Here is a 12199-nt window from a genome sequence, read left to right as displayed (position 1 = left end):
TTTACAAAATTTTTCCTATAACTTCTATTTTTTTCTATAACTTCCCATAACTTCTATTTTACAAAATTTGTTTCATATTTTTTTTTAAATTATATTTTTTCTTCTAATAACTTCTATTTTACAAAATTTGTTTCATATTTTTTTTAATTCTATTTTTTTTCTAATAACTTCTATTTTACAAAATTTGTTTCATATTTTTTTTAATTCTATTTTTTTTCTATAACTTCTATTTGACAAAATTTGTTTCATATATTTTTTTAAAATTCTATATTTTTCGTATAACTTCCTAAGCCATTATACAACATTAAATTAAATTAAATAACATGAAACAACATTAAATAATATTAACCAACATAAAAAAAACATTTAACAACATGAAACTTAAACAACATTTTTAAAAACATTTAACAACATAAAACTTAAACGCCTACTTTATGCTTCTTTTGACCCAAAGATGTGCAACAAGATCCTGTTGTAGATACTTGTTTGTGGCACGAGAACATATCATTCTATAGCGCCTCATGTACTCATTTATAGAGATACTACCAGTTCTTGGATTGAAAGACAAATTAGGCCCATTATATATTTTTGCACGAGCCATTCTTGACATATTTGGATCTTCTTGGTCGTCATCTGACTCTCCATCAATATACCTATCTCGCTCATCCTCCACTATCATATTGTGTAATATGATGTAAGACATCATGATGGAGTCCAAATTTTCTCGACTCCACCCTCTTGCTGGTTCGTTGATGATCTTCCACCGTGCTTGAAGAATACCGAAAGCTCTCTCAACATCTTTCCGGTATGCCTCTTGGTGTAAGGTAAACAACTTTTCCGTGTCATTCTTAGGGTTTGCAATTGCTTAGACAAGTGTCACCCACTTTGGGTAGATGCCATCTGCTAAGTAATACCCCATATTGTATTGACAGTCGTTGATGTAGTAGTCAAGTTGAGGTGCTTTACCTTTCGTCAGGCGATTGAAGAGGGGGGAACGCCCAAGAACTGTAATGTCATTTTGGGTTCTAAGGACTCCAAAGAAAGCATGCCAGATCCATGTGTTATACGAGGCAACTGCCTCTAACACAACAATTGGCTTTCTCGACCTTTTGCTAAAGCCTCATTGCCATCCGGTGGGACAGTTCTTCCAATCCCAATGCATGCAGTCTAATGACCCTATCATGCTTGGAAACCCACGGTCTCCAGTTTGTGAAGGAGTCGATTTAGATCTTCCTGATTTGACTCGCAGAGGTACTCATCTTTGTAAACATGAACAATTGTGTCACATAATTGTTCAAGAGTATCAAGGCATGTAGACTCAGACATACCATGGGTTTCATCCATCGAATAAGTTAGGGAGCCATTGGCCATCATTCCCAGTGCAACAATAACCTTTTGATGAGGTGAGAAACCAGGGCAGCCTGCTTTATCCTGCTTTTGTTGAAAGTATGGATTGACTTGCTGGACATCACGAAGTAAACGCTGGAAGACATAACGCCTCATCCGGAAGTGACGTTTGAAATTCTCTTTTGTGTACACTGAGTTGGGGTTGAAATAGTTGTTCATCAGATTGGCATGCGTCATCGCTCTGTTTCGTGGTTTGTAAGAGCGAACAGTAATAGAGCCACCCCATTGAGGTTGTTCCTCAGTTGGCTAACACACCATGGCTGCTGCTCTGTTTTGTTTGTTGCGCCTTACTTGAACTTATTCATCAGACTCCTCTTCTTCTCGTCTCATTTGCGCTCATTTTTCTTCCAATTTGGAATTGGATGAGGACCCCCAATTGGAATCCGAAGAGGATCCAAAGTTGGAATTCATTGCAAACTTGAATTGAAAGAGATTGAATTAAAAGAGATTAAATTGAAATAGATCGAATTCAAAGTTATGTAAATTATAGCCCAATATCCACCCTATTTATAGCAAAAAAAAAAAAAAAAAAAAAAATTCAAATCCAACGGCTAGCTGACATCACTTAACCATTGGATTTGAATTTAAGTTGTAGTTTTTAAATAATAAATTATGTTTGGCCCTCGGTTGGAGACGGTTTTTTGTGACAGGGTTAAAACGAGCCCTATGGCCCTTTGACCATCGGTTGGAGATGGAAGCAAATATGACCCTGTATTGTTCATTAAAATATTAATATATTAGAGGGCCAGAGGGGTAAAATGAGCCCCTTGGCCAGCCCTCAGTTAGAGATGACCTATGGTTCAAAACCTCAGGGGTTGTGTGAAAACATGTAATCAACTTACAGTTAACTTTGTCATTAGATAATTGTTAGACCAAATTTTAGCAAAAGGGGTTTTGTGAAAACAATTTGAAAACTCAAGTGGGTGGTATTGAAATTTTGAAAGCGCAAGGAATTTTGTAAAACCACGAATAATCTCAGGGGTGCTAATGTAAATAAGCCTTTTAAAAAAAATCTAGAAATGGAGCCTTACATAGAGGGACATGACAAGAATAACCCCTTGTCTCGTAAGATTTTTATAAAGTCGTCATGACTCGCTAGGCAATTAAATATAACTTTTTGGATATTTTGGGGACAACCGAAAAATAGGACAACCCACACGTAAGTTGTAACTAACAAATGCTTGAATTGTCCATCTATGCAAGGACTAAAAAATATGTCTATAGGAAAAATTTGGTTCTTTCTGGGCAATCGTCTTTGCTAGAAACAGATTAAACTGGAAGTAAAATAGTTTGGTTCTATAACCCTCAGTCTAATGAAGGCATCTGTTGACCAATAATTAAAAAAAAAAAAAAAACCTATTGAAGACGATCCTTACCAAAAAAGAACAATTATCCACACATTCAAATCATAAGACTATATTTTGGGGAAAGACTAAGTTTTTTTACTTATTTCAGAGAGGGACATAACTTTTTCATGTGGCAGATGATGTCATGTTTATTTTTGTAATTGCATTTACATTTACAATTTATTTCATGTAATTGAAAGATGAGTTTTTATCTCCTTATTCATACTGTTTCCTTCTATTTCATTCATCATTTTCTTTATATTCATTCTCCATCCTACCCGTGTCTCTCTGTCTCTCCTCCTCCTTCTTCATCGGCCTTCTCTCTCGCTGTTTCTCATCCTTCTTCTTTGTCTTTTTTTCTCTCTCCTCCTTCCTACCTTTCTCGCTCTGCTCCTCCTTCTTCGTCATGCTCCCTCATATTTCTTCTCCATACTTCTCTCTCCGTCCTCCTCTTCTTCTTCTTCTTTATATTGTTCCCTAATTTTTTAAGTATTTTTTTTTCTAATAACGATTGAGATTTTAGGATTTTGGTTTTTTATCATAGCATTTTTTGAAAGTTAATTTTGATGCATGTATTTGAAATTGATCTTCTAGAAGTGCAAGAAGAATTTTGAAACTGATCTTGCAGAAGTGATGGAATTTTGAAATTGATCTTGCAGAAGAGCCAAATTTTTTGAAATGTACTTATAGAAGTGTTGGAATTTTGAAATTGATATAGAAGTACTGCTATTTTGAAACTGATTTTGCTGAAGTGTTGGAATTTTGAAACTAATCAGAAGTGCAAAAAATTTTGAAATTGATATAGGAGAAGTGCATGAATTGTGAAACTGATTTTGCAGAAGTGTAGAAATTAATTTTTATGGATTTAAAATCAGTTTGAAGTTTTTATAGATAGAATTGGTTTGTAGTTTTGGCTTGGTTAAGTAACAAGTCTACTAGGGGCATGGCTGAAATTTTGACGTTTTGGTTTGCTTATTTTTTGGCTAGGCTTGTTGGGGTTTGTGTTTTTTTTTCTCCTTGACATGTTTCAAAACTAGTGGAGTTCTATGAAATGTATTTTATGTTTTTTTCTCTATAGGTAAAACTCCCTACTAAACACCTTCCACGTAACTTCAATTTAAAATAATAAAAATATTTAAAATGCAAATGATATTACTACGTCAGTTTACACTAGAGAAGAAGGAAGTATTTGAACCCAAGACATAGTAGGTTGAAAAGGAGAAACAAACCTAGTACATGGAAGAATATTGCCTATAGAAAATAAACCTGGTACTAGATTGTATATTGATTATAGTCCCTTGATGTGTCCTTGATCCAAAATAATTAATGTGCATTTTATTTAATGTCTCCCATTAAATATTTAAATTTATTAATATACAAATTTTAATTTATTTTTTGACCAAAAGAAGTTTTTTTTTTTAATTTATTAATTTTATTTAACATTCTTCAAACTTGAAAGACTCAATAATGTACCTAAATGTATGTACCGAAATGTATTATATTGAACTAACGTATTTAAATGTTAGTACCGAAATGTATGTACTGAAATATATGCACCGAAATGTATTATATTAAATTAATGTATGTAAATGTGTGTACCAAATGTATGCACTGAAATGTTAGTACCGAAATGTATGTACCGTAATGTGTTTACCTAAATGTATGCACCGAAATGTATTATAATGAATTTAATGTACCTAAATGAAAAAGACAAAGTACATCGAAATATATTGTATAACAAAAATTAGTTTACTAAATGTTTACAACAAACTATATTACAATAAATGAAATGAAAATGAAAATTATAATGAAATAAAATTAGTACATTAAAATTAGGAAGAAAAAGAGAAGAATTAAAAAATGCAAATGTGTTGCAGTCATATTTAGAATAGGAATGTGCTTGTGTAAATCCTAGGGAATCTGGGAAAGTATCTTATATTCCTATTAGGATTAGATTACCTATTAAATATTGTAATCCTGTTTGGACGTAAAATGTTGGTTTGGGCCGAGTTCTATTCTCGGCCCGGAAGGTCTTACGAAAAGTTATCATGGATCGTTTAGTTCATAGGCTTCCTAACCTAGGTCGGCCGAGTCGTGCTGCAAGACGAGTAATTGAATCATGGCACAATAAGGTGTCTCGGCAAGATATAGACATTGATAACCTGGAAGTGAATGCGGCTTGATAAAGGACCGGGTTCATAGTCATAGTGAAAATAGGATTGGTCGAGATAGTGTTTGGTTAGAATAAGGAGTCCTAATCCGAGTAGGGATATAACTCGATCTAGAGAAGACCTGATGCTATAAATAGAGGAGGCTGTGCATGGCCCCTTCAATTCAATACACAACTGCACTGCGTAATTTCTCTCAACAACCTTGAGACTTTTTCCTTTTCTTTTTTTACCGACACACCTTTAGTTTGGATAAACAGCACTGTGAAGGAAACTGGTGATATCTTCAGTTGGCATAGATAACACTGTCACCGTAGAACTAGCCGGTCTCGCAGCATCTTCAGTTGGCATAGATAACATTGTGTCGAGGGTGACTGGTTATCTATCCAAGTCTCGGTCGAAAAGGATTTCTGAATCCTTATTGGTCAAGGTCATCTCATTAGCCTTCTCGGCGAAGTGAGGTATTACAGTTTATTAGGCTCGGCACATTGCACGCAAGTTAGTTTATGATTCGATACTCTCAAGTGAGATTTAGAGTTCGGCATTCCGACGACCGAACCACGTTTATTGTTAAGACATATATCTACTTTGAGTATTTGTGCCCTTACACTTTAGTGTTGATTCAGCGTGAGTTTACTCTGACGAATACCATCACTGTGACAGAATCCGACAACGACGATTTGTAAGCTTCGTAAGAATAGTAGCCTTGTCTTCAGGTTCGAGAACCCAAGAGGTCGAGACATGTTCCTTCCTCGGTCGCAATCGCAAGACGCAGAAGTCGGTTGCGCACTCATCACAACATCAGCATATTTTACTCCTCGGTCGAGCTCGGCATATGAGTTGGCCCGCCCTGCATTCAACCGAAAGACGTAGTTAGCTTATAGATTACTCGGCCTGCGCGCCACGTAGGTTTGGTAGTTTTTAGGGTCAACATTTTGGCACGCCTAGTGGGACCCAGTGTTAAAACTACGAAGTTCATGCCAATTGAAACACGATCGGTTAAAAAGAAAACAACTATGGGAAAATCAACAACCGATTTGCCAATTCAGAACATAGGACAAAGTGTATCACAGGCACATAATCCCTTTAGTGCCGTGACACCTGAGTCCACAAGTGCGACTCGCCGAGAAAAGGAAGTTAGTCTCGGCGGTCAGCTGTGCGGTCTAGAAATCCCTAACAAAAACACCTGCGTTCTCAATGAAGGGATAGTGGAGGACTGTGATGGGGATGGTGGTGAAGGCTCTGATCCACCAACAAGATCGTTTCTTCGAAGATGACTTGACGAACAGTCTCGGACGGTTGAACAGACGTTTAGTCGAGGAATCGATAAACTGCACGACGTGATACGTACTAGTAAGGTACAAAATAGATTGCTTGAAATACTGGTTAGCAAGGTTTGCGACGACAGGTCATTCGATCTTTCCTGGCAATTGCCACCAAGGAATAATCTGTTACCAATAGTACAGGCCAAGCCAATCCCTACTCGGCTCAAGCCAATTGACTTAGAAAAAAAAGAAGGATCGAGTAGTAGGACAGATGAACCCGACCAGAGAGTGGAAGTAACGTCCATCGATATGATCGAGGTCCAACGGATGATTGATTCGACCATGAAAAAGGGGCCGAAGTTCCCTAAATTCGTCCATCCATATCCAGCTTACTTGGAACGGTTCAAATATCCTAAAGGTTTCAAAATTCCATATTTTAGTCTTTTCGCTGGAGAATCATCCTTATCCTCGTTAGAACATGTGGCTCGTTTCACCGCGCAATGCGGAGATGTCAACAGTGATTTTCACAAGCTGCGGCTGTTTAACTTTTCATTGACAGGTTTAGCATTTGCATGGTATATCAACCTCCCACCTAATTTCATCCAAAGTTGGGAGGAATTGATTGAGAGATTTCACGAGCAATTTTATCGGCCAGGGATGGAAATGTCAGTTTCCTCGTCGGCAAGGATGGCTCAGGCATCTGACGAGTCACCAATGGATTATCTTACCAGATTTAAATCGGCCAGGAATTGGTGCCTAGTATCTCTCCCTAAAGTCGAGTTTGTTAGACTTGCTTTGAGCGGACTCAATGTAGAATACAAAAAGAAATTTTTGGAAGCAAACTTTCGAGATATGTATGAATTAGCCCAGCATGTCGAGCAATATGACTATTTTCTCCGAGAAGAGAAGATGTCGAAACCCCCATCTCGAGGGACGATTTACAAAAACCCTACGGTCAATTACGCGTCGACCGAAGGCGAGGAATCTCAGTATGTCAGCGTGGACGCGGCTGAGATAGTAATAGATAAACCATACGTGTGCAAGGCATTAACTCAAATTAATTCCAATGAGGTCAAAGCCCGCTCGACCACCGAAGAAACAACAAAGACATCAAAAGTTTATACCTTTGATATCACAAAGGCTGAAGCAATTTTTGATCAATTGCTATCAGCGAAGATCATTAAACTTTGGCCAGGGCATAACATTCCCAAGGCCGAAGAACTTAAAGGAATGACTTATTGCAAATACCATATCTTGACAAAGCATGCAACAAACAATTGTGTCATATTTCGTGATGATATCTAGAGCTGGATTGACAAAGGCAAGTTAAAGTTTCCTGAAAAACGCATGACGGTTGATACGGATCCATTCCCTTAGCGACAGTCGGCATAGTAGACGCCCGTTTTCCTAAGAGCAAAGGAAAAAAGAAGGTCGAATTTTCCCCAGTACAACACATCCGAAAGCAAAGCTCCCAGCCTCGACTCAAGATCGACCTATTTTCCAACGTGCCAACTACTGAGCTCTTAGGACCGGCCATAGTTGAACCAATGTCAAACTACAACGACGAAGAAAATGGCGGGCCAATAGTACCACATATCCTAAAAAAAGGTTCCCAACCTCGACTCAAGATCGACTTATTTTCTAATGCACCACCCATCGAACTCTCAGGACCTGCCATAGTTGAGTCCATGTCAGACTCTAGCGAATATGGAAATGGCGGGTCGATAATTCTGTGTAGCAATTGTAAAACACGTGCTGTATTAACCGAGTCCAAGAGAAAACTACCTCCGATGCAGATGCCGACATACAACACCAATCGGTGATTACGGCGAAACCTTCAAAGGAACCTAGTGAAGGCTAATGCCAGAAAGTATTCGACAGGCTCGGCCCAAGGAAACAAATAGATGGTCTTACATCGGTCAGACGGCGCCTTGATTTCGACGCACCGTTTTACAACGAGGATTATTATTCCGGCAATTCTAATAGTTCGAGCTCATCAGCAAATAAAAAAACCTTCAAGCCATCTAAACCACGTGACTAATGTTGGTACAGCTACAATTCTCCCACCGGCATGTATATTGCGCTCTCTAAATCTCAAAAACGTCGACGTCAGTGTATAGATTGCTTGGCTCGACGGCAAGCGGCCTAGCCTGTTTCGGCCACTAAATGGCAGCCGAAAGAGATGACAGGAAGTAGAAATGATCGACCAACCCCAACAATTATGGCTGAATTGCAAGGCCAGAAGGAAACCAATCGGGACTTCGAAACTACCATTGAAGCAACCGAGAAGTGCATCAAACTTTTTCTTCAGCCCGGGGAAATGAAAACTCCTTTCGAGCAATTTAAGAAAGAGGCCGAAAGCCACCTGCCCCCGTTACCTTTGAAAGAACCACTAATCAGAGTTCGAAGGAATCTGCACCCTCAATTTCTCAGCGAATCATTAGAATATATGAAAGAATTTCACAAGAAATATTCTGCCAACGACTTGTATGGGTTGCCCAAGGCCTGTCAAGAAGCTTTTGACTTGGCATTAACTTGCCTCGATGCTGAGCAGATCATCCAAAAAACCACTGATCCAGCAATGAAAGCTAGATTCCAGCACATTTGAGAGGCTAGGGTTCTCGGCTTCGAGGTCAACCCATACACAGATATTGACACAATCGAACTCCCTTTTTCTCTTGAAGACCTTCAACATCTTCGATACCACTTCGAAGTTTTTTCGACCGTCTCATTGTTCGGTTTAACGGTCGATGAGACAGAGTGGGTGGCACATCTGGACGCTTACCTGGACACAAGGAATGCCCGGATCTCCTATGAGGAACGAGCTTGCAAAATACGGCAGGAGCAGAGTCTGACACCAGATGCATGTAGGCCCGGAGATGACAAGGACATAGTCAGATTGCGTGGCACAAGCGCACGAATATGTTGAGACACACAGCGATACGGCCACAAATGCTCCAACACACGATGTTATAGCCCTCACCATCCCGAAAGATGACGACCAGGATCCAATGGGCCCTTCAGTTCTTGAAAATATGGAAATCAGTATGGTCCATGTTTTACCTGTGGAATTTCAGCTGATTACACACCAACCAAGTTCCTTGGACGATGATGTGGTCGCCGAGGAAGCAACACAAGTTGATTTCGTCATTACTACTGAAGATGAGTCAACAAACGACGATGATAAAGTTAAAATAGCATTGGACATTTTGTTTCCCCGTTCTTCCTCGACTAATCTTCAGCATTTAAAACCGTTGTATGTTACGGCCCATATTGAAGGCTACCCAATCTCCAAAATTTTCATCGATTACGGAGCAACGATCAATATCATGCCTGTATCCGTCATGAAAGCATTACGACAATCCAACGACGAACTCATTCATTCAGGAATCACTATGAGTAGCTTTGTCGGTGACAAGTCCCAAACTAAAGGGGTAATCCATCTAGAGGTTAACATTGCAGGTCGCAATCACATGACCACATTTTTTATCATCGACTCAAAGACCGAATATAATGCTTTGCTCGGTAAGGATTGGATTCATCAAACGAATTGCATTTCTTCTTCTTTATACCAAGTCCTTATTTTTTGGGATGGTAAATCGGTCGTGGTCCACCCAGCTGATACTCGGTCGTTTGAAACCAACATGATTCAGGCCCGCTATTATGATGATCACGTCGGCTATATTACCCTACAAGGTTTCAATGAAGATGGACGGTTGACTCGGATATCAGTCCAGAAAACCATCGAGGTAGGCGCCGAAACTGTTCACCAGGATTTGGTAAGACTCGGTTTGTCCAATTTGCTCTCCACCTCTGATGCCTGACATCAAAAGTGAAAGGCGTCGGGCCGTGGTTTCATTCACGATGGAACGCCTGCTGGCCCATTGGTATGCTATTTCCAAACATCCACACTCGGGCATCAACTTAATCGAATTTCTGGCAGAGAAAGATAACGGTCGGGTACTATTGTTGGACAAAGTTCAGGTCGCACCGGCCGAACTCGAAGACAATCGGCCCCAAGTTAAGGACCCTCTAGACGAAATAAATGTTGGAACAACCGACGATCCTCGACCGTTGTTTATTAGTGCATTACTACCCTATAACATGAAAGTTGAACTCCGTCAATTACTTCACGAGTTTAAAGACTACTTTGCATGGAGCTACCATGAGATGCCTGGCCTTGACCGAACCCTTGTCGAGCATGAATTACGTATCAAACTTGGATGCAAGCCTTTTCAACAACCTTCCCGATGATTCTCGACCGAAGTACAGCTCAGTATTAAAGATGAAATTGTTCGACTTTTAAATGCCGAATTTATCCGGACTGCTCGATACGTCGACTGGCTGGTAAATATCGTACCAGTCCTAAAGAAAAATAAGGCCCTACGCATTTGCATTGATTTTTGAAATTTGAATCTGCCCATTTCAGATTTGCTAATCGATGCCGCGGCTAATTATGACATGTTGTCATTCATGGATGGACATACCGGTTATAACCAGATATTTATTGCCGAGGCCGATGTTCATAAAACTGCTTTCCGCTGCCCGGGGGTACTTAGAACCTATGAGTGGGTAGTCATGCCATTCGGTCTCAAAAACGCTGGTGCCACATATCAACGTGCGATGAACACTATTTTCCATGACCTGATCGGCACAACCATAGAAGTGTATATTGATGACATCGTGGTCAAATCGAAAAGTCGCCGAACGTGTATTGATGATCTTCGACAAGCTTTCCTTCGCATGCGTCGACATAACCTTAAGATGAATCCGGCCATATGTGCCTTTGGTGTGTCGGCCGGTAACTTCTTAGGATTTCTTGTCTACCATCGCGGCATTGAGGTAGACGAGAACAAAGCTTGTGCGATTATTGACGCTCCACACCCGACGACCAAAAAACAACTCCAGTCCTTGCTGGGGAAAATAAATTTTCGTCGCCGCTTCATAGCTAATTCCGTTGGCAAAATGATGGCATTCTCTACGCTTTTGAAACTTAAAGACTCAGACAAGGTTGAATGGCGTGAAGAACATCAAACGGCTTTTACGTAAATCAAGGTTGCTCTTGCAACTCCGCCTGTCCTCATTCTGCCTCGACACGATAAACCCCCTAAGCTTTACATTTCAGCAGCCGAAGAATCCATCGGTTGCCTTCTCGCGTAAGATACTGACGCTGGGCGAGAACAAGCTATTTTCTATCTCAGCCGACACCTCAATCCTTTAGAGATCAATTATTCACCAGTCAAGAAGCTTTGCTTGGCTTGGTTCTTCGCCGCATCAAAACTCCAACACTATATGCTCCAATCCGTTACTTAGGTCATCGCCCAGACAGATGTCATTCGATATATGCTCACTCGGCCAATCGTCAAAGGTCGAATCGGGAAATGAACACTGGCACTATCTGAGTTTAGTTTGCAGTACGTCCCACAAAAAGTCGTCAAAGGAAAATCGCTTGCTGATTTCTTAGCCTACCACCCTTCTTCACATGGGTTCGGGGGCATCAATGTTGAAATTGGAATGGTAGGAGCACGTGACAATTATTGGACGATGTATTTTGATGGTTCTAGCACGTCGACATCGCCCGGCTTGGGTATCGTACTTCAGTCCCCACACCAACACCGTTGGTTCTTTTCCCTCAAGTTGGATTTTGATTGTACCAACAATCAGGCCGAATACGAAGCTCTTGTTATTGGCCTTAGCGTACTTCATGATTTGCATGCTGCTCGTGTCCTCGTCTTTGGTGATTATGAGTTTGTGATTAACCAACTAAATGGAAATTTTTGATGTATGAGCTGCACTCTGGCGCCCTATCACATGGTGGCCAGTTACTTGGCCGAGTCATTCGACAGTATCACGTTCAATCATATTTCCCGTGGATGGAACACCGTCGCAGACGAACTCGCTCAGATAGCCTCCGGAGCATAACTTCTAGGGGGCAAGAGTGGACTAATGATACCCGTTTTACGGCAATCATATCCGGCTTTGGTTAATCAACAAGTCTTTCAGCGTGACCAAG

This window comes from Malus sylvestris, chromosome 4 (assembly GCF_916048215.2).
Source record: "Malus sylvestris chromosome 4, drMalSylv7.2, whole genome shotgun sequence".
In the NCBI taxonomy this organism is placed as follows: domain Eukaryota; kingdom Viridiplantae; phylum Streptophyta; class Magnoliopsida; order Rosales; family Rosaceae; genus Malus; species Malus sylvestris.
This window is presented reverse-complemented; position numbering follows the sequence as displayed.